The 23,901-nt window shown below is 47.3% G+C and overlaps 1 long non-coding RNA gene across 1 annotated transcript; it reads left to right on the top strand.

Moving 5' to 3' along the window:
• The first annotated feature begins 1,079 nt into the window (after positions 1-1,079).
• Positions 1,080-23,665, top strand: LOC136631667 (uncharacterized). The gene is made up of 3 exons (XR_010793081.1): positions 1,080-1,165; positions 21,646-21,701; positions 23,387-23,665. It is a non-coding gene; the product is annotated as an uncharacterized lncRNA (long non-coding RNA).
• Positions 23,666-23,901: the final 236 nt, after the last annotated feature.

Raw genomic sequence — 23,901 nt, 5'->3', positions numbered from 1 at the left:
ACTGAGTGACTGGTTCTACACCTCAAGCTATTTATATGAGTACTAGGGAATCAATTTGCAATTTCTGTTACTTATCACATGATGAGTATTATTACCTTCATGTGACAGTCAAGGTAGCCGATTATAGTAGCTTTATCTTAGGTTAGCATAAAATATTAATCAACTTCAAACAATGTTTTATGAAAATAAAGACAAAGGAAAATAGTTTCTCAGTCTGCAATGGCTTTTAAAATGAGCCTCTGATCAACCATCCGGTAAGGAGTGATGAATTAAAGAGTTACACTGAAATGGCCCGCACCCAATGAAATATAATATATTTAGCATAACGATACAAGTCAGCATATAATTACAATCAACCAGTAATAGTATAAGTTCCACAAATACAGTATATGCATGTCCATGTTATACTGTGTATGTAGTAGCTTTATGAAAGTAATACTTGACAGTGGAGCTCTGCTGCGGGCGTGACAGTCTTCTTGACTTTCCGCTATAGAGGAAAGTATGAATGTCAGCAAAGGCCCGGGAAAAGCCAGATATTGACTTGAAAGTGTGAGAAGTGATGTAGATGTGCTGAACGACCACGCTGTTAGGATGAAAAAAGAAAAGAAATTGGGCACCAATGGGCAGAGTGCAGATGGTTTTCAGCCACAAACAGGGAAAGTTAAACGTGGCCCATTGTTTATTCATGTTCATGGATCCCCTCTAACCTGATTTCAATTCTTGATACTTTTGAGGAAGTGAATTTGCTCCTTGGGGAGCTCAGTCATAAATTATGAGACATTGCTGCTGAATAGATGCTGCTACTTAAGAGTGACAACTAGCTGAGAGCTGAAGGCATATTGGGTGTTAGTAATCCAGCGTTTAAAAAAATAATGTATATGACCACGAAAAGTGTGGATGTCCATTCAGTAGTGAATACAACTTGGAATTAGTCCCAGTGTTTCTTGATCATTCTTTACCTTTGTGTTTTGTTTTTTTCTTATGTATCTTTGCAGGAGCTTCTCTGATCTTGGCCTGGATACAGGGCCATTCTTTTATCCTCTGGGTACACAGGAGAGTAACACTGCTGAAGGATGGTCAATGGCTGAGCTCCTCTAGAGATATAGTGGATGGAAACTGCTTTAAATACCATCAAAGTTTATGAGACACCGTGGTGTCTGAGGTGGTAAGGCTGTTGGGTCTTTTGGATGCTTCTAAGTACTGCTTGGTACTACTTGGGTCAAGTTTTGCAGAGGGACTTAAAACGTGTAATCAAGTGGGTTCGTTTCTTGCCTGGGGAATGACTGGTCTAGTCAGAAAGATTTTTTCACATTTTCTGGTCGTTTACCCAAGGTTCCAAGGCATTACAGCAATCCAAAAGAATAGAGAATAAAGAGTTAATCTACTTTGTACACCTGCATGTAAATATGGTAGAAGGGTATCAGATGCTGGAAGGTGATATCACTGAGCTATTTTGACAATATGGGATACACCTGACTTGATTCCATTTACTGTAGTTTCACCTTCAACAAGTTGTGATTAGAGATGAGTGAGCACCAAAATGCTCGGGTGCTCGTTACTCGGGACGAAAATTTCGCGATGCTCGAGGGTTCGTTTCGAGTAACGAACCCCATTGAAGTCAATGGGCGACCCGAGCATTTTTGTATATCGCCGATGCTCGCTAAGGTTTCCATTTGTGAAAATCTGGGCAATTCAAGAAAGTGATGGGAACGACACAGCAACGGATAGGGCAGGCGAGGGGCTACATGTTCGGCTGCATCTCAAGTTCCCAGGTCCCACTATTAAGCCACAATACCGGCAAGAGTGGGCCCCCCCCCTCCCAACAACTTTTACTTCTGAAAAGCCCTCATTAGCAATGCATACCTTAGTTAAGCACCACACTACCTCCAACAAAGCACAATCACTGCCTGCATGACACTCCGCTGCCACTTCTCCTGGGTTACATGCTGCCCACCCCCCCCCCCCCGCACGACCCAGTGTCCACAGCGCACACCAAACTGTCCCTGCCCAGCCTTCAGCTGCCCTCATGCCACGCCACACTCATGTCTATTTATAAGTGCATCTGCCATGAGGAGGAACCGCAGGCACACACTGCAGAGGGTTGGCACGGCTAGGCAGCGACCCTCTTTAAAAGGGGCGGGGCGATAGCCCACAATGCTGTACAGAAGCAATGAGAAAAATAATCCTGTGCCACCGCCATCAGGAGCTGCACACGTGGGCATAGCAATGGGGAACCTATGTGCCACACACTATTCATTCTGTCAAGGTGTCTGCATGCCCCAGTCAGACCGCGGTTTTTTATAAATAGTCACAGGCAGGTACAACTGGGAATCCCCAACTCCGCAATGGGAATTCTGTGTGCACCCACAGCATGGGTGGCTCCCTGGAACCCACCGGCTGTACATAAATGTATCCCATTGCAGTGCCCTGGACAGCAGAGCTAACGTCAGATTAAATGCAGGTGGGCTTCGGCCCACACTGCATGCCCCAACCTGACCAGGCTTTTTAATTCATAGACACAGGCAGGTACAACTCCCTATTGTGAAGTCCCTGTGGACCGACAGCATGGGTGGGTGCCAGGAAGCCACCGGCGGCACATAAATATATCCCATAGCATTGCCCATCACAGCTGAGGTAATGTCATGTTTAATGCAGGTGGGCTTCGGCCCACACTGCATGCCCCAGTCAGACTGGGGTTCTTTAGAAGTGGACACATGTAGTTACAACTCCGTGTGGACCGACAGCATGGGTGGCTCCCTGGAACCCACCGGCGGTACATAAATATATCCCATTGCAGTGCCCAGCACAGCTGATGTAACGTCAGCTTTAATGCAGGTGGGCAAAAAATTAATTGGATTACACTGTAGGCGAGGGCCCCCCAAAAATTGGTGTACCAACAGTACTAATGTACCTCAGAAAAATTGCCCATGCCCAACCAAGAGGGCAGGTGAAACCCATTAATCGCTTTGGTTAATGTGGCTTAATTGGTAACTAGGCCTGGAGGCAGCCCAGTTAAAATAAAAATTGGTTCAGGTGAAAGTTTCAACGCTTTAATGAGCATTGAAACGTATAAAAATTGTTTACAAAAATTATATGACTGAGCCTTGTGGGCCTAAGAAAAATTGCCCGTTCGGCGTGATTACGTGAGGTTTCAGGAGGAGGAGCAGGAGGAGGAGGAGGAATATTATACACGGATTGATGAAGCTAAAAGGTCCCCGTTTTTGATGGTGATAGAGAACGATGCTTCCATCCACGGGTGCAGCCTACGTATTGCTTAGGTATCGCTGCTGTCCGCTGGTGGAGAAGAGAAGTCTGGGGAAATCCAGGCTTTGTTCATCTTGATGAGTGTAAGCCTGTCGGCACTGTCGGTTGACAGGCGGGTACGCTTATCTGTGATGATTCCCCCAGCCGCACTAAACACCCTCTCTGACAAGACGCTAGCCGCAGGACAAGCAAGCACCTCCAGGGCATACAGCGCGAGTTCAGGCCACGTGTCCAGCTTCGACACCCAGCAGTAGGGGGCAGAGGCGTCACGGAGGACGGTCGTGCGATCGGCTACGTACTCCCTCACCATCCTTTTACAGTGCTCCCGCCGACTCAGCCTTGACTGGGGAGCGGTGACACAGTCTTGCTGGGGAGCCAGAAAGCTATCAAAGGCCTTAGAGAGTGTTCCCCTGCCTGTGCTGTACATGCTGCCTGATCTCCGCGCCTCCCCTGCTACCTGGCCTTCGGAACTGCGCCTTCTGCCACTAGCGCTGTCGGATGGGAATTTTACCATCAACTTGTCCGCCAGGGTCCTGTGGTATAGCATCACTCTCGAACTCCTTTCCTCTTCGGGTATCAGAGTGGAAAAGTTCTCCTTATACCGTGGGTCGAGCAATGTGTACACCCAGTAATCCATAGTGGCCAGAATGCGTGTAACGAGAGGGTCACGAGAAAGGCATCCTAACCTGAAGTCCGCCATGTGTGCCAGAGTACCTGTACGCAACACATGGCTGTCCTCACTAGGAAGACTACTTTCAGGATCCTCCTCCTCCTCCTCAGGCCATACACGCTGAAAGGATGACAGGCAAGCAGCATGGGTACCCTCAGCAGTGGGCCAAGCTGTCTCTTCCCCCTCCTCCTCATGCTCCTCCTCCTTCTCCTCAACACGCTGAGATATAGACAGGAGGGTGCTCTGACTATCCAGCGACATACTGTCTTCCCCCGGCTCTGTTTCCGAGCGCAAAGCGTCTGCCTTTATGCTTTGCAGGGAACTTCTCAAGAGGCATAGCAGAGGAGTGGTGACGCTAATGATTGCAGCATCGCCGCTCACCATCTGGGTAGACTCCTCAAAGTTTCCAAGGACCTGGCAGATGTCTGCCAACCAGGCCCACTCTTCTGTAAAGAATTGAGGAGGCTGACTCCCACTGCGCCGCCCATGTTGGAGTTGGTATTCCACTATAGCTCTACGCTGCTCATAGAGCCTGGCCAACATGTGGAGCGTAGAGTTCCACCGTGTGGGCACGTCGCAAAGCAGTCGGTGCACTGGCAGATGAAACCGATGTTGCAGGATGCGCAGGGTGGCAGCGTCCATGTGGGACTTGCGGAAATGTGCGCAGAGCCGGCGCACCTTTCCGAGCAGGTCTGACAAGAGTGGGCAGCTTTTCAGAAAGCACTGAACCACCAAATTAAAGACGTGGGCCAGGCATGGCACGTCCGTGAGGCTGCCGAGCTGCAGAGCCGCCACCAGGTTACGGCCGTTGTCACACACGACCATGCCCGGTTGGAGGCTCAGCGGCGCAAGCCAGCGGTCGGTCTGCTCTGTCAGACCCTGCAGCAGTTCGTGGGCCGTGTGCCTCTTATCTCCTAAGCTGAGTAGTTTCAGCACGGCCTGCTGACGCTTGCCCACCGCTGTGCTGCCACGCCGCGCGACACCGACTGCTGCCGACCTGCTGCTGCTGACACATCTTGATTGCAAGACAGAGTTTGCGGAGGAGGAGGAGGAGGGTGGTTTAGTGGAGGAAGCATACACCGCCGCAGATACCACCACCGAGCTGGGGCCCGCAATTCTGGGGGTGGGTAGGACGTAAGCGGTCCCAGGCTCTGACTCTGTCCCAGCCTCCACTAAATTCACCCAATGTGCCGTCAGGGAGATATAGTGGCCCTGCCCGCCTGTGCTTGTCCACGTGTCCGTTGTTAAGTGGACCTTGGCAGTAACCGCGTTGGTGAGGGCGCGTACAATGTTGCGGGAGACATGGTCGTGCAGGGCTGGGACGGCACATCGGGAAAAGTAGTGGCGACTGGGAACCAAGTAGCACAGAGCCGCGGCCGCCATCATGTTTTTGAAAGCCTCCGTTTCCACAACCCTATACGGCAGCATCTCCAGGCTGATAAATTTGGCTATGTGCACGTTTAACGCTTGAGCGTCCGGGTGCGTGGCGGCGTACTTGCGCTTGCACTCCAACACTTGCGCTAGCGACGGCTGGACGGTGCGCTGAGAGACATTGGTGGATGGGGCCGAGGACAGCGAAGGTGAGGGTGTGGGTGCAGGCCAGGAGACGGTAGTGCCTGTGTCCTGAGAGGGGGGTTGGATCTTAGTGGCAGGTTGGGGCACAGGGGGAGAGGCAGCGGTCCAAACTGGAGGCGGTGAACGGCCTTCGTCCCACCTTGTGGGGTGCTTGGCCATCATATGTCTGCGCATGCTGGTGGTGGTGAGGCTGGTGGTGGTGGCTCCCCGGCTGATCTTGGCGCGACACAGGTTGCACACCACTGTTCGTCGGTCGTCTGCACTCTCAGTGAAAAACTGCCATACCTTCGAGCACCTCGGCCTCTGCAGGGTGGCATGGTGCAAGGGGGCGCTTTGGGAAACAGTTGGTGGATTATTCGGTCTGGCCCTGCCTCTACCCCTGGCCACCGCACTGCCTCTTCCAACCTGCCCTGCTGCTGCCCTTTGCGTCCCCCTCTGAAGACCTGTCCTCAGTAGGCGTAGCAAACCAGGTGGGGTCAGTCACCTCATCGTCCTGCTGCTCTTCCTCCGAATCCTCTGTGCGCTCCTCCCTCGGACTTACTGCCCTTACTACTGTTAAGGACCGTTACACATGACCGGTCACATTAACCTTTCAAGCCTTGGGTTCCAAATCAGTTCATACCTGGATGCATCAGAGAGGCCAAAAACTATGATTTATAGTAATTAGCTCTCACAGATATGTAGAGATGGGCCGCGGCAAGTATATACAGCCCACTCTGCTTAAGGCGCGTACACTGAAAAGTTTATTGACTGACTATAGTTCTAATACAGAAAATGAATACGTCATTAGTCACGGGGGTTAATCTCATTGGGTTAGAAAAAACATTAGAATCATGCACTGTTTAGTGAGAATATATTTATGTTCTCAAGCTTCAGCATTATCTCGTCCTCCCTGGTCCTCCCTTTGTTATTCAACTCACTGTAGTACAGTCAGTTCCCTTGTCCAAGTTTCTCCGCAGGTGTGGGAGGACTTTTCCTGATAAGAACTGTTGTCCAGACTTGGTTCTCATGAAAAAAAACAGAGACAGACACATCATTACACATTGTACCGAATATACTGCTGTAAAGTTATTTCTGCTTGAATAATTGTTTCACTACACACAAGCTTATTTACATCTTATAATGCTCCATTTTGTATCTAGCGGCCATTTTGAGACAGATTCTTCCATTTTATGAGCCTGTACTTTCTCAATTCCCCCTAGAAACTGTCTCAAAATAAACGATACTTTATAACTTCTACTGGGCGGGGTAAGGTTTGCTTTCCCTATTTCTAGCTTATGATCTATGCCCTACCTATCATTGTTGGTCAGCTGTCCAAGGGCTAATCCCTTCCCCGACAACTAATCCTAGCTAACTAAACGCGAAGACCTGATGGACACAGAAGGGATCTACAACACACATGCTATTCTATTCTAATGGCTGGGAGACTAGAGTGGTCACCCCTGTTTCTGCTGAGACAGATCCATAAGGGGACAAATCGCCTTGTTGTATCATAGGCATATAGCCATTGCCTGGGGTCGCTACATCTACGTATACGGGGCCGACAGGTACCATCTGATCTGTAAGCTTAGCACAGGAGCGTTTTATGCAGGGCACAATACAGACAGAAAGTAGCAGGAGTATGATAAGAGTAACCAGAATCCCTATTCCTATCTGCATTAAGAATTGTTTCCATTGTCCGGTCCATGCAAACCACTCATCCCAGGGGTTAGTTATCCCAGAATTACGCTTCAGCTCTTCTGACAATGTGGCCAATTTCTTTATTGCGATAGTCACTTTACCTGAGGGGCCTGTGTTATCTGGAATATATGTACAGCAAGTTTTCACCAATCATTTTACAAACACCACCGTTCTCGGCTAGCATCGTATCCAGAGCCACTCGGTTCCGGAAAGTCATGGTGGCCGTGGGGCCCAACTGATCAGCAAGCCCCTAAAGTGCATCTCTTGTATAGCTCACGAACATTTGTTAGTTGTAATATATATACAAACATTCTTATTGATGGTTACTATTCCAAACAGGGACTCAAATCCGGCCTTAACTTGATCCCTGGCTTTAAACTCATCTGGCACCCCCCCCCCCTTGGCACTCTGATTGCATCTATATATATATACACATGTGGATCAAACCTGCCACCTGGTTTCAGATTGTGACGCTCGTCTGTAGGACCTGAGAGAGAAGCAGAGACCACAGAATGCGTTATTGACAATTCCTTGGAGAGACCTATGACAAAATTAACAAGAGAATCATTTCCCAAACTTGGCTACTGTGGCATGTATCCTCCGGAGAAAAAGAAAAACTAATGGAAGACACTCAATTCAAGATTTCCCGTTTCCTTCATTGCCCATGGATCTACTTTCCCACTACTCCGTGGACGGTAGGGTGTGTGAAAAGCCGGGAATATACCCAAAGCAGACATGATGTGTTGCATTATTTCACCTGTGACATTTGTACCTTTGTTAGACTCAATCACTTCTGGTACCCCGTATCTGCGGATTATCTCATTCATGAGCTTCTGTACGGTTACCTGCTTATTTACTTTGGTAACAGGGTAGGTCTCCAACCTGAAAAGAAATCAACAACAAGCACATATTCATGCTTCCCAACAAGTGGGAGCTGAGTGTAGCCAATTTGCAATCTCTGAAATGGGTAGAGTGGTCTAGGCAAGCGTTATGTGGCAAATTTACTTCTGCCCTGTTGCTTACGGCAAAGATCATGCAAAATTGGACAAGTGATGATGCAGCAACTACAGGAAACCCAGGAGCCACCCGTCCTTGTTCAAGCGTCGACATCATTGCTGCTTTGAATGGGGTGCTGGATGAGGCAAGCATCGCCACCATGCTGAAGGAGGTGCTAGAAGGCCTGGAGTACCTGCATAAGAATGGCCAGATCCACAGGGATGTTGAGGCTGGAAACATCCCCCCGGGTGAAGACGGCTCAGTGCAGATCGCAGATTTTGGCGTCAACGCGTTTCTAGCCACAGGAGGCGACATCACCAGGAATAAAGTCAGAAAGACCCTTGTGGGCACGCTATGCCGGACGGCACCGGAGGCGACGGAGCAGGCCAGAGGACACGACCTCAAGGCGGACATCTAGACCCCTGGTAGGTGTGTCTTTCCGTGCATCAGCTGGGCCATCATGGGGCACAGGGACCGTGGTAGGTAAGTTCTGTTGACCGCCCCATTTCTGCTGCTCCCATATTTAGTCCATTTGTCTTTTTTCTTCATTGCTGGCTTGTAACTGTAAAGTCCTTAGCATATCAAAGTCCAAAGTTTGTATCAAAGTAATTCAAAGTCCAAGTTCATATCAAAGTAGTAAAAGTCCAAGGTTTATATCAAAGTCCAAAGTTATTGTCAAATTCTTCTTTTCTTCTTTTCTTCCACGGCTTAAGGGCCGCTGCCTTTGCTGTGTGATCTGTGATGGCGTTGCCTCTTGTTTCTCTGCTGTAGGAATTGGTGTGAGCTTTCCACTTTGTCACTGCTGCACCATTCTTAATTGGCTGTCCTGCTGAGGTAACAAGCTGTCTGGCCTTCCATGTTGGGCCGTAATCATGAGCTATGCCAAATGCATACCGGGAGTCAGTGTAAATGTTTGCCGTCTTACCTTCTACCACTCTACACGCCTCAGTGAGGGCCTGGAATTCCGCTTCCTGTCCTGGGACATGCGGAGGCATTCTGCTTTTAGGACATCTTGTTGCGTGACCACTGCATATCCAGTGTGGAGTCGTCAATCACCCCTGGTACCATCTACAAAAACAACTCAGAATATGCATTATTAACAGGGGGTTTCAGTTAACATAAAGAAGAGACAGTGTCTGCAATTGCATCTTCCTGGACATGTGCCAGGGGGTACTGACGGACCAAAGGGGGCTAAGAGCTTGTTCCTCTGCGTACGTAAGAGTGAGGACGGGTAGAGGTGTCGCTTGGTCTGCTGCCATCCGACATAAGGTCGGGTGACTTTTCAGACCCGGGGTGTATACGAGCCTCACCAGACGGGTGAAGTTTGATACAACCTCCCAAGGGTCCCATCACGCAATTCTCAATACGCTTTCAGGACCTTCCAGCATAAGGAAGCGCGTGAGGTATCGTGACCCTTTAAACATTACCTCAAGCGGTTCAGTTTCTGCCAGCTGAATTGGCACTTCTGAACCCCTTGCACCGATTACCGCTAGACAATCAGGCTGGTATTCTATTTCAAATAGATCAGAACCTTATTGTAAAAAGGAAAAAGAAAAAATTTAAAATTTAAAAATAGCTGACCTGCAATACCTAGATCACCTATATCTTCTCCCCCCCCCCCCCCTTTGAACTAGGGTACTTAATTGGGAGAGTAACCGAGTTCAAGGTAGTAGCAACAGTGAGAAGAATGACAAGAGCACATTGTAGCTGGATTTGACAGGCCAGAAATAAGTGCTTGGGTTGCACTTGCGTGTATACGCTCCGGATGTCATGGGGGGGGGGTGAGGACCACTAGGGGGAGTTAGTTCAATACCAACTCCGAAGATTTGTTAACCATTGCCTGTACTGCTGCCACCGCACAAACACACGAGGGAGCTGCTTCAGAGGTGAGAGAGAAAAGAATAATTGAAAGACAGTCATAGAGTGGTTGCATAAGTAGGGAAACCGAGTGCATTCATGGTCGGCAGTATGAAACAAGGCCCAGAAAGGTGCGGGGTTTGGCAACGCATATAGGTACAGGTATGGCCGGGACAGCAGCCTTTTGTTCCTATGTCAGATGTCCAGTTCCTTGGCCTAAACAGTGACCCAGGAGAACAACCTTAGTTTTGCAGAACTGGAGTTTGTCTTTTAGAGGCTTTACAGACATTTTCTGCAAGAAAAATTAACAGTGAAATTGTGGCTTGTTGGCAGGCTTCCAGATCATCAGCACACAGCACCGACATCACACAGCGCCGACAGCACACAGCACCGACATCACACAGCGCCGACAGCACACAGCACCTACATCACACAGCGCCGACAGCACACAGCACCTACATCACACAGCGCCGACAGCACACAGCACCTACATCACACAGCGCCGACAGCACACAGCACCTACATCACACAGCGCCGACAGCACACAGCGCCGACATGCGGTAGGTGGCAGACTGACACCTCATCAGCACATAGTGCCTACATCACACAGCGCCGACAGCACACAGCGCCTACATGTGGTAGGTGGCTGACTGACACCTCATCAGCACACAGTGCCTACATCACACAGCGCCGACAGCACACAGCGCCTACATGTGGTAGGTGGCTGACTGACACCTCATCAGCACACAGCGCCGACATCACACAGTGCCGACAGCACACAGCACCTACATGCGGTAGGTGCCTGGCTGACCCTTCAGCATCTTTTCTGGACTGGAAAAAGAGGGGTGTTTGTTGGAGCAGTTAGTTTACAAAACTCTTCTGAAGCGGCACCTGAGGTCTCAACCCGTACTGATCCATCCGGGGAGAATTTGGTGGATGCAGATAAGGCCTGTAAGATATCAGTGCCAATAATAGAGACATGAATATTCTACAAACATCTATCCACATTGAAAATTTACAGTCTGCATATGCAGAAGGGGGGGGGGGGGGGGGGGAAACTTGTATCCCCAGTCAATATCTGCATCACACATCTTACATTTATCATAGTCTGAACACGGGTCATTAACTCTCATCCATCCATGCGGTCAAGTCTGTCTCTCTCTCATTCAAATGTTAGTAAGAGTTCACACAGGACGTAACGCGTATGATGCAACTGTCCTCATCTTGCAAACAAATGCATTCAATCACTCCCACCTCTCCTGTCTGTAATACCAGAGAAGTATACCACATTCCACAGCACTAATATTTCCCATAAAAGGAACACACATTTAGCAATTATGCACACGTCTGACCAGTCACAGAACTGACATTTACACAAAGAACAGCAAAAACAGTAAGATTCACTTATCACATATTGACCCTCTCTTTCGTTCTGTAAGCTTTCCTACTGCCGTCTGCGATCCTAGCACCTATAGTGACCTTTCTTCTCAGCAGTATCTGACTTATGAGGAATGGACAACACGTACAGCAATGACACAATGTTGGGACCTTAAGACATACAAATTGTCACATAGATCACAGATTCTGCCTGAACTCGCCCCCTGGTTCCTCCTTGCGACAACTACATTTGTGAGCAATTTTAAGCACAGACCTACTTGGGATGGGGGTGCTAAACACAGACTGCAGAACAGATAATCGTGAGGAGGCTATTTGCAGGTGGGATGAGGGGACTTGAATGTTTCTATGCAAAATTCAGAAAAGGCACTCGTCATTGCAGTTCAAAGAATTGGTATGCTGGGTAAAAACATACATAGATGGGAGGTCAGAGGCCAGCTCATTTCTACTGCGGAGCTAAGATGACGTCTGAGGGGTAACTGAAGGTATTGTTACAACAGATGCTAAAATGGCCGCTGGGCCATGGCTGGCACTGAAATGGCCACCGAAGGTGTGGCCTGACTGGGCGATGGTGACGGGAGGGTCCAGGAATACTACATACTAGACACGTATCAAGATATATCGACTGGTATTGGCCCCAATAACAACACGGTCATCTAGGGGCAGGGCAAAGGGAGAAAAACATCATCCATGACACAGCCGGGGCGGTGCTCTCTGATGTTAAAGAAGGACTGCCTTTCTTTGTCTTCAACTTGAAACTGCAATTATCTTACTTCAACTTTACATTACTTATTGACTCTACATACTACCAACTGGGTATGCCTAGCCCTATGCTCAATGACACATTGGGAAGTATATCTCTAAGTGCCTGAGCCTTTTGCTCAATGACTATACCAACAGTTTCACATAACTTCTTGACTTTCTTCACATACTCCTTCCCTCCTCTACATGACACCAAGTGGACAGGATCAAACAGACCACTGTAAACATGTTCCGAAACTAAACTCTGAGCCGTCTCTCAACCGGGAGTCCGAAGCCGTATGCTCAATCACGTGATCGTACTTGTCACGTCCGATGCCGTCTGCTCAATCACTCCCTGAGAAGTATGCTCAATAAACTAAACCTCGAAGCCGTCTCTCAACCGGGATCTGCAGTCCCTGAGAAGTATGCTCGATAAACTAAACCCTCGAAGCCGTCTCTCAACCGGGACCTGAAGTCCCTGAGAAGTATGCTCGATAATACAATTTATAACGTCCTAAAAGATTCTGTCCCCTGGTGTCATAGACCACCCAAGACCTGAGGTAAACTTCTTTACCGATGACAACTATGATGTCAAACATCAAACATCCGACTGACCTAGGAGTCTGTCAATCAACTGAGCCAAAACAGACCAACGGCAGACATCATATGATAAATATGACACTTACCGGGCTGTGTGTGAGGTTGATCAGTCCTCTGGTTTGGCACAGTGGATATATGTCCTCCCAGTCCGATGTCGTCGTCCGATGAGTGACACAAGAGTCAAGGGTAAATCCTGCCGACTACGCCAACTGTTAAGGACCGTTACACATGACCGGTCACATTAACCTTTCAAGCCTTGGGTTCCAAATCAGTTCATACCTGGATGCATCAGAGAGGCCAAAAACTATGATTTATAGTAATTAACTCTCACAGATATGTAGAGATGGGCCGCGGCAAGTATATACAGCCCACTCTGCTTAAGGCGCGTACACTGAAAAGTTTATTGACTGACTATAGTTCTAATACAGAAAATGAATACGTCATTAGTCACGGGGGTTAATCTCATTGGGTTAGAAAAAACATTAGAATCATGCACTGTTTAGTGAGAATATATTTATGTTCTCAAGCTTCAGCGTTATCTCGTCCTCCCTGGTCCTCCCTTTGTTATTCAACTCGCTGTAGTACAGTCAGTTCCCTTGTCCAAGTTTCTTCGCAGGTGTGGGAGGACTTTTCCTGATAAGAACTGTTGTCCAGACTTGGTTCTCATGAAAAAGAACAGAGAGAGACACATCATTACACATTGTACCGAATATACTGCTGTAAAGTTATTTCTGCTTGAATAATTGTTTCACTACACACAAGCTTATTTACATCTTATAATGCTCCACTTTGTATCTAGCGGCCATTTTGAGACAGATTCTTCCATTTTATGAGCCTGTACTTTCTCACTACTACCTCACTGATAGACAACTGTGTCTCATCGTCATCGTCCTCCTCACCCACTGAAAGCTCTTGAGACAGTTGCCGGAAGTCCCCAGCCTCATCCCCCAGACCCCGGGAACTTTCAAAAGGTTGGGCATCGGTCACGACAAACTCCTCCAGTGGGAGAGGATTTGGAACCATTGCTGCCCATTCTGGGCAGGGGCCCGAGAACAGTTCCTGGGAGTCTGCCTGCTCCTCAGAATGTGTCATTGTAATGGAGTGAGGAGGCTGGGAGGAAGGAGGAGCAGCAGCCAGAGGATTTAGAGTTGCAGCAGTGGATGACGCAGAACTCTGGGTCGATAGATTGCTGGCTGCACTTTGTGCCATCCACGACAGGACCTGCTCACACTGCTCATTTTCTAGTAAAGGTCTACCGCGTGGACCCATTAATTGTGAGATGAATGTGGGGACGCCAGAAGCGTGCCTCTCTCCTAATCCCGCAGCAGTCGGCTGCGATACACCTGGATCAGGAGCTCGGCCTGTGCCCACACCCTGACTTGGGCCTCCGCGTCCTCGCCCGCTTCCACGTCCACATCCTCTAGGCCTACCCCTACCCCTCAGCATGGTGTATTACCAGTAGTGCAGAAACAGAACGCTGTAATTAAATGTGCCGCTTATTGGCCTGTGGTTGGAGGCTGACTTCGCTTACGGAACGCACAGCAGAGCCAGGATATAATTTTGCGCAAGCCTGCTGTAACACTTAGCTGGCTGCGTATGAATTAGGAGGACAACTACACCCAGCACAGACCCAGTACACTGAGGACGGTCACAGGCAGCCCAAATAGATTTTTTTTCCCAAATGTTTTTGGAAAGGCCCACTGCCTATATACACTGTATATGTCTTCTCTCTCTGCGTCACCACTACTGGCCCTGGAGTATGTAAAATAACTGCAAACTGTTGCACTGTGGACTGGAATACAGCAGTGATGTAACAGCCAACACAGAGCCAGGAAATAATTTTGCGCAAGCCTGCTGTAACACTTAGCTGGCTGTGTATGAATTAGGACAACTACCCCCAGCACAGACCCAGTACACTGAGGACGGTCACAGGCAGTCCAAATAGATTTTTTTCCCAAATGTTTTTGGAAAGGACCACTGCCTATATTCAATAAATATGTCTTCTGTCCCTGCCTCACCACTACTGGCCCTGGACTATGTATAATTACTGCAGGGCGCAATGCTCTGCACGGCCGATATACAAAAAAAAAAAAAAGTGCAACACTGCAAAAAGCAGCCTCCACACTACTGCACACGGTTAGATGTGGCCCTAAGAAGGACCGTTGGGGTTCTTGAAGCCTAAAATACTCCTAACACTCTCCCTATAGCAGCTCCGGCACCAGCAGCACTGTCCCTCCTCTATGTCAGAAAGCATCTGTGGCGAGCCACGGGAGGGGCCGATTTTTATACTCGGGTGACACCTGATCTCGCCAGCCACTCACTGCAGGGGGGTGGTATAGGGCTTGAACGTCGCAGGGGGAAGTTGTAATGCCTTTCCTGTCTTTCTATTGGCCAGAAAAGCGCGCTAACGTCTCAGAGATGAAAGTGAAAGTAACTCGAACATCGCGCGGTGCTCGTTTCGAATAACGAGCATCTCGAACACGCTAATACTCGAACGAGCATCAAGCTCGGATGAGTACGTTCGCTCATCTCTAGTTGTGATCTAATTTTCTGCGGTTTTCTTTGTTTTTTTGTGAATGATACATGGTTAAAATCTAGAGATGAGCGATCACCAAAATGCTCGGGTGCTCGTTGCTCAAGTCGAACAGGGGACCTGTTTTTATGAATGTAGGCATTCTGTATGCCAGTATTACTCAATTTTGTTTGCTCTTCTACAAATATAGATATATAGATATTTTTTGTGTATCCAATATATTCACTTCCTTATATGTAAAGATGAGGAAACTTTCCATTCTCTAAACTCCTATAGATGCAAGCAGAAGCTAGCAGTTAGCAAGAACACTCTATTTCCCAATTCTTAGTAACTTTAGCAGGGGTAAAATCAGACATAAATAACCGCAGTCTGAAGCAGTACCGCTTTTAGCTACCGCAATAATAACCCAAGCAGTTTTACTGGAAACTTATGCAAATAACATGGGAAATTTATGCAATTAATAGTTCAAGCTGTAACCTCCAATCATATCGGAGCAACCACACGTGGGTCCAAGACAACCCACTCATCTCGTCCTGCCCTCTCCGGACTGATACCACGTGACGGGCAATAACAGATGACCGGATGATGGAAGAATTTCAAGATGCTTATCCAATAATGAAACAATACGTTGTATCTATGTAATCTTTGACCTGCCCAGATGGGCAGATATGTTAAACTCTTTAAAAGAGGCTGCGCGCCCACAAATAAAGGAGAATTGAGGCAGCTTATACATGCTGAACCTGTGTCAGTGTGAAATCTTCTTGTGCGCACGTCCAATTCATAATTAATCTGGAAGGGTGCAAACATTTCCTATTAAGTAGGCCGTGGACTCACAAAGGAAATCCACGACAGTTGGTGGCCTGCACGGGGATTGGTCGATAGGGTCTAGAGACGATTGGAAAACAAGGCGCGGACATAGGCAACCTTGGCCTTGGCGGGCCCAACAAATCATCAGAACACGGTAAGATAAATTATCTATACCTGTGTGGCTGACTCCAAGCTCGCCTATGTGCCGTGTCAAGGCCGATCGATTTGGATCTGCGTGACAGGTATTTTAAGTCTCGACCACGTAACAGAATGATAAGATAAAAGAGGGAGTGTTTGCATGCCTGTTGTCTTAAGAGTACTGGTTAACTGGTGAGGTCAACAGGTTGCCCTAGGAAGGGAACCTGAACAGCTATTCCTACTCCCTGGAGGTCTGGTAGAGGATCTGTGAGAAAGGGAACTGTCAGGGGAGTTTGAGCAGGGATCCCTACTCTTGCGAGGTTTGGTTATAAAAGCTGGGAGAAAGGGAACTGTCAGACGTCTGGACAGGTATCGCTACTTCTGGAGGTCTGGTATAAGACCTGGGAAAAAGGGAACTGCCAGACACGGATCCAAAGGGAACAGTGAGACTAAGCCAGTTGTACTAGTGCTCTGTCTATTTGTATGTGCGTCCCTTGTGTAGTCAACAGGTTGCTCGAGGGAGGGCCTGGACTGGATCTTCCCCTCCTAGAGAGGCAGGAAGCGGTCGGGTGTTTTGTGCAGAGACTCAACTCCTCCAAGGCCTGTTTGTAGGGCCCGGGAGAAGGGAGCTGTCAGACGAGTATCCCAAGGGGCAGTGAGACTAAGCCAGCTGTACTGGTACTCTGTTTATTTGTGTGTGTACATCCTATCTCCATGTCGTGTCCTGATTGTAAGACAGGATTATTGTTAACCATAAGCACATGGGAATGGGAGATCTTTAAGCAGGATAACCCCTAACCCGCTCACCGGTGTGGCTATAGTCCACTGGTTGAGGGTTACTATCCACACTTATTTGTTTATCGTTTGAACGTTCGTGAGTGGATCCCTCTGTCTGAGGGCAGATTATTAAACTGTGTAGCGGCAGAAATGCTAGAGACTCTAGGGCGGGACATACTGTGTCCGGCGTCTGAGGAGAATCCTATAATCATAAATCTGGCTGCCATGATTGAGATTGAGAGGCAGCAAACATTGTACCAAGGCCAATTCTTACACCCCCCAGAAACGTGTGGAAGGTGTGGAGAGTCAAGTTATCATTGATTAATCAAGCAATATTTCTGTGTGCTCAAAACATCATGTTTGTAATTGAATAAAGTTAGTGTGCTTGTCTGTTGTGTAGAGTTAATCCTGCTGAGTTGTTTATATAGAAATAGTCTGTTTGTCTATCATATAGAATTAGTAGCAGTCCTACTCAAATTGTAAGAAGGGATTGTTGGCAATGAGAAGCATTGGCTGGGTTATAGTCAAGATTGATGCACAAGTACACAGCGGATCATTGTGGGTTTTGGAATTTATAGGTTAAATGTGCATTATTGGATCCCTTCTAGTAAAGGCAGATTGCTAAACTGTGTTGCTGTTGAATTGTTTGAAAGTATAGGATGTGATACATTGTGCCCGTAGGCGGCAAGGAGAGAGAATCAATACGTGACAAGGTGGATGTTGACAAGAGATATAGATAGATATAGATGTATATGTATGTGAAAGTATACAGAGGGTTAACCGAGTTTATTTAAGTGAGAGAGAAAGGCTGCTTGCTCGACCCCCTTACTTCCTCCTTTTCTAGGAGGAAGTGCTGTAACACAAAATGTAAGAAATAACCTTGTTGCTTTAATAGGAATAAAAAGTTATAATGAATGTAATGAATTATACTGTCTTAGAAGGCAGGTAAGAGAGAAGTATTGTAAGGTGCATTCTTACTGGTGTCTAAAGTCACAGATGGACGTTCAGTGATGTACTAAATTGTTAGAGCAGGTGGATTAGACCCAAGCGATAGAAGAGAAAGCAAATTCATGTGCTGTGACAAATAACAACTACTGTTCGTATGTCTTGTTATGTAATCTAATCTTTGTTGTACGTCCTTCATACAAATGTAAAAAGTTATATGCCACTCACATCCTGTGGGGGCTTTTAAGAATACAAGGGTTAAAGAATGCAGAAAATGTTGCGTTACAAATAGAGATGAGCGAGCATACTCGTCCGAGCTTGATGCTCGCTCGAGTATTAGGGTGCTCGAGATGCTCGTTACTCGAGACGAGCACCACGCAGTACTCGTCTCGATTAAACGAGCACTGACCATTGAATTCAATGGAGCCGGCAATACAGCCGGCTCTATTGAAAGCAATTGTCTGCCAGCGATTGCGGGATGAATTGTCGGGAAGAGCTTAAATATATAAGCCCTTCCCTGCAATTCATCTAGAAATGTGTAAAAATAAAAAATATATATATACTCACCTGGTCCTGGCAGAACGATGTTAGCCCATTGAATTCAATGGAGTCGGCAATACAGCCGACTCCATTGAAAGCAATGGGCTGCCGGCGATCGCGGGATGAATTGTCGGGAAGGGGTTAAATATATAAGCCCTTCCCTGCAATTCATCCAGAAATGTGTAAAAATAAAAAATATATACATTCTCACCTGGTCCCGGCAGACGGAGTTCAGCGCGGCAGGCTGCAGTTCTCCTGAACTGCTCTGAACAGCTGTGAGTAGTATTCAGCAGTCGGGGATTTAAAATCCCCGCCTGCTGAATGAGATGCCTCTGATTGGTCACAGCCTGACCAATCAGAGGCATCCCTCACTCACACCCATTCATGAATTCATGAATGGGTGAGTGAGGGCTGCCTCTGATTGGCTCAGGGGCAGCTCTCAGCTGTCCCTGCGCTGAGCCAATCAGAGGCAGCCCTCACTCACCCATTCATGAATTCATGAATGGGTGTGAGTGAGGGATGCCTCTGATTGGTCAGGCTGTGACCAATCAGAGGCATCTTATTCAGCAGGCGGGGATTTTAAATCCCCGGCTGCTGAATACTACTCACAGCTGTTCAGAGCAGTTCAGGAGAACTGCAGCCTGCCGCGCTGAACTCCGTCTGCCGGGACCAGGTGAGAATGTATATATTTTTTATTTTTACACATTTCTGGATGAATTGCAGGGAAGGGCTTATATATTTAACCCCTTCCCGACAATTTATCCCGCGATCGCTGGCAGCCCATTGCTTTCAATGGAGTCGGCTGTATTGCCGGCTCCATTGAATTCAATGGGCTAACATCGTTCTGCCGGGACCAGGTGAGTATATATATATTTTTTATTTTTACACATTTCTAGATGAATTGCAGGGAAGGGCTTATATATTTAACCCCTTCCCGACAATTCATCCCCCGATCGCCGGCAGCCCATTGCTTTCAATGGAGTCGGCTGTATTGCCGGCTCCATTGAATTCAATGGGCTAACATCGTTCTTCTCTGCCACAGCTGTTACAGCTGTGGCAGAGGAGAACGATCTTTACGCTGACAGTGGGGGGGGGGGTCTCACTCTTGCCGCTATTGTGGCTTAATAGTGGGACCTGGGAACTTGAGATGCAGCCCAAAATGTAGCTCCTGGCCTGCCCTATTCGTTTCTGTGTCGTTTCCATCACTTTCTTGTGTTTTGCAGATTTTCACAAATGAAAACCTTAGCGAGCATCGGCGATATACAAAAATGCTCGAGTCACCCATTGACTTCAATGGGGTTCGTTACTCGAAACGAACTCTCGAGCATCACTGAAAGTTCGACTCGAGTAACGAGCACCCGAGCATTTTGGTGCTCGCTCATCTCTAGTTACAAACTGTAACAAACTGCATAGTACGCCGTGCCCACCAGAAAATACAGCTATGTTTACCAAGTCCCCAAATCCAATTGTAACCACATACAATGTTAGGTGGTCACAGCTGTGACCGTAAAGTTACAACATAGTAGTTATACATTAGACATTAGAATTTCCCTGAATGTCAGTCAGAGGAAGAGAAGGCGGGCTGAAATGGCGTCGGTACCCACGCATGCCAAAGACACCAGTGTTCAACATAATAGTTTAGTTGTATAACAGTTCAGTACATAAGGAGATAGAATAATATCTCAGTCACTCAACAACCTTTGGCACACAATATGTGAGCTACAGTACGTTACCAATCAGATGGAGATGCCTGGCATCTAAGACTGCATCTGCTCCGGTCTCCGGTTTAAAATGCCAGTTGGTTTCCCATTCGCATAGGGATAGTGTAGAAGGCCGTAGGTTCCAGTGAGGGCGCACTCTGCAGGGTGTTAACTTGTACAGATAAAGGACGTGGATACCTGAAAAACATAGCCCGGGGGGATCCATGTCCTCCTTCTGAGGTGAGGTAGGGATTACACTCACCCTAAGAGTAGGGCCTTGTGGGCGATGGGGAAGCCTTGACGCTGGAGGGACGACCAGGAACAAGTCTGGGACAGAACTGTTGTAAAAGTAAATTAGCCACGTTCTCCCTTATACTCCTGACTCTTTGTCTCTTCCATTCTGTGTTATAGAGTTAATGTACATTGTGGTCTGCGGAGGGCAAGGAGGGGCTGTATGGGGGAGAGATTTTAAAAAGAGGAAGTCACTGGGAGAAGCATTAGTACTGCAGCGTCCAGCAGTCCCAGGGTAGATAAATTAGCAGACAGTATAAAAATAAATAAATTATAGGGAGTTAGGTATAGCTCTAAGTTAAGCGGAGAAGCCAAAGAATGGGAAACAAGCAGGTAACGATAATGCCTGGTATCCACAGGAGGGACGGGGCAGATTTGACCCGTAAATTGTAAAATGTAAATTGTGTGATGCATAAGACTTTACTTGGTTGTGATGTGTGTCCGAGGACTGCAAACTTTGAATGAAAAAATAAGGAAGCAAGTGATCAGCCAAATTCAGAGGGGTGGAGCTAGATGATGTAAGAATACATAATGGGTCATCCCTCTCTTGTCGACAAAGGAGGGGTGAGAATCTTGGGCAGCCAGAAAAAGTTTTGTCTTATTTTTCCTCCGGTCTCAAATTTGATGAGACATTGCAAGCAGATTAGATTAAATTAATAATGAATTCTCTTAAAGGATATCACATTTTAAATATGGCTGCCCTGATGGAAGGCATGTCTCTGTTAGTGGCACTGATATTTTACAAACCCTATCTGCATCCATCAAAATGGCGGCAGATGGATCGGTACGGGTTGGGACCTCAGGTGTCATTTCAGAAAAAAATTTGTAAATTAAAGTGCTCTTTTGGTGGAGCTGCCTTATGTGTTTGGCCTGATAGCCGCTGCGGAAACTCAGCTTTCCACAGTTCCTGACAAATTATGGGCCACCTACAAGACAGACATAGGGAAATTGAATGTACCCCCCATAATGGTATATCTGAAGCCAGGATACACACCCCTGGGTCAAACAGTATCCCCTTAGTTTCAAAAAAGAAAAAAAAAAGGGGTGAAGGGTCAGCCACGCATGTAGGTGCTGTGTGCTGATGATTTTGGAAAACTGCCGACCGGCCACAATTTCACTGTTAATTTCCCTTGCAGAAGATGGCTACAAGGCCCGGAGGCCTCCAAAGACAAACTCCAGTTCGGCAGGAAAGGTTGGTCTCCTGGATCATTGCTTAGCCCAGGGAACTAGACATCTGGCAGCAGTACAGGCAATGATTGACAAATCTTCTGAGTTGGCATTGGACTACCCCTAGTGGTCCTCACCCCAAATGAAATGTGCTCTTTTCATGCCTCCCCCAATATTTCTTTCCAATGTTGCACTACCTTGTACCCGGCTACTCTTCTTTCAATCGGGTATTCCGGTTCAAACGGGGGAGAGGAGGCATAGGTGATCTGAGTATTGCAGATCAGCTATTTTTTAAATTTTTAAATTCTTTGCAACAAGAAAACTGTTATTGGAACCCACTGTTAACAATGCATATTTTGAGTTTTCTTTTTGTAGATGGCATCAGGGTGAGGATTGATGACTCCAAACCAGATATACAGAGGTCACACAACAAGATGTCCTAAACGCTAAAGCTCTGCTTCCGCATGTCTCAGTGCAAGAAGCGGAACTGAAGGCCCTCACTGGGGTGAGTAGAGTGATAGAAGGTAAGACGGCAAACGTTTACACTGATTCCCGGTATGCATTTGGCATAGCTCATGATTACGGCCCGATATGGAAGGCCAGACAGTTTCTTATCTCAGTAGGACAGACAATTAAGCATGGTGCAGCGGTGCAGAGTCTCATGGAGTCTCTGGAGGCCCTACTACTACCTGGCAGTGGAGAGCTCACACTGATTCCTACAATGGAGAAGCGAGAGACGACACCCTCGCTGACAGCACAGTAAAGGCAGCGGCCCTCAAGCCGTGGAAGAAAGAAGAAAAGATACTGACAGCATGAGTCAGTGGCAAAAACTTTGGACATTGGCAAAAACTTGGACATTGACAAAAACTCTGAACATTGACAAAAAAACTTTGGACATTGATATGCTAAGGACTTTACAGTTACAAGCCAGCCAGGAAGGAAAGCAAAAACTGACTAGAGATGGGAGCGTCAGAACAGGACGGTGTATGGCGAACAGTCAGCAGAACTGGCCTACAACGGTCCTTATGCCCCATGATGGCCCAACTGGCACACAGAAAGACGTACCTATCAAAGCAGCAATGACGTCGTAACCGAACGAGAACAGGTGACACCTGGGTCCTCTGTAGCTGCTGCATCATTTGTCCAGTTTGCATGATCTTTGCCATATGCGAGTCAGGACAGAAGTAAGGTAGCCATATAACACTTGCCTAGACCACTCTACCCATTTCAGAGATTGCAAATTGACTACATTCAGCTCCCACCTGTTGGGGAGTATGAATATGTGCTTGTTGCTGTTGGTGTCTTTCCAGGTTGGAGGCCCACCCTTTTACTAAGTTAAATGAGCAGGTAACCACACAGAAGCTCATAAATGAGGTAATCTGCAGATACAGGGTACCGGAAGTGAATGAGTTAAACGAAGGTACACACTTCACAGGTGAAATAATGCAACATCATGTCTGCTCTGGTTACATCCTAGGCCTTTCACACACTCTACCATACACGGAGTAGTGGGAAAGTAGGAAAGATGAACGGTACCCTAAAATCTAAGATAGAAGGCAATGGAGAAAATGGACTAAGTGTCTTTTATTAGCCTGTTTCCTCAGTTAGGTACATACCTAACAGGAGAAGAGAAAAAATAAGTTTAAAACATTGTGTATTTAGAACACTGTGATAGGTTTTCGCTAAGATTTTGCTTTATTTTATCTGCAGTGCACTCTGCTCATGCCAAGCAACATGCCGGTGTTACAACGCCCCCAGTCCCGCTACCCTGCCGCCTCTGGAAAAGGGAAGTGGGAATAATCACCTTGTAGTTTTTCCTTCCAGACTGATAGATATGATTATGCACTTACCAATGAGACAGGGGTTTAGTCATGTTGATCAGTTATTAGATAGCCCTAATTTTGCACTCTTTGTGGATAAATCGAGGTATCGTCAAAAAGCAGGTTTTACACAAGTTATGCAGTGTTTACCTGAAATAGTAAAAGCCGAACCTCTCTTAACCTACTGCCTGGAGATCCCAGGTGGTAGCTTAGACCTCCACATGTACAGAGATGCCGTAGGGGTACCTATGAGGGTACCAGATGAATATGAAGCCAGAGATCAAGTTAAAGCAAGATGGGTCTGGTCCTGTGGTAATTTTACCTACACAAATATCCCCACCAATATTCCAGGAGGGCCGTGTGCACTGTCCCGACTAAGTATCCTTATGTACCAAAGACCCGATT

The sequence above is a fragment of the Eleutherodactylus coqui genome, chromosome 6 (assembly GCF_035609145.1).
Source record: "Eleutherodactylus coqui strain aEleCoq1 chromosome 6, aEleCoq1.hap1, whole genome shotgun sequence".
NCBI classification, from domain to species: Eukaryota; Metazoa; Chordata; class Amphibia; order Anura; family Eleutherodactylidae; genus Eleutherodactylus; species Eleutherodactylus coqui.
Note: the sequence above shows the minus strand (reverse complement) of the source record. Positions and strands in the feature narration are given on the sequence as shown.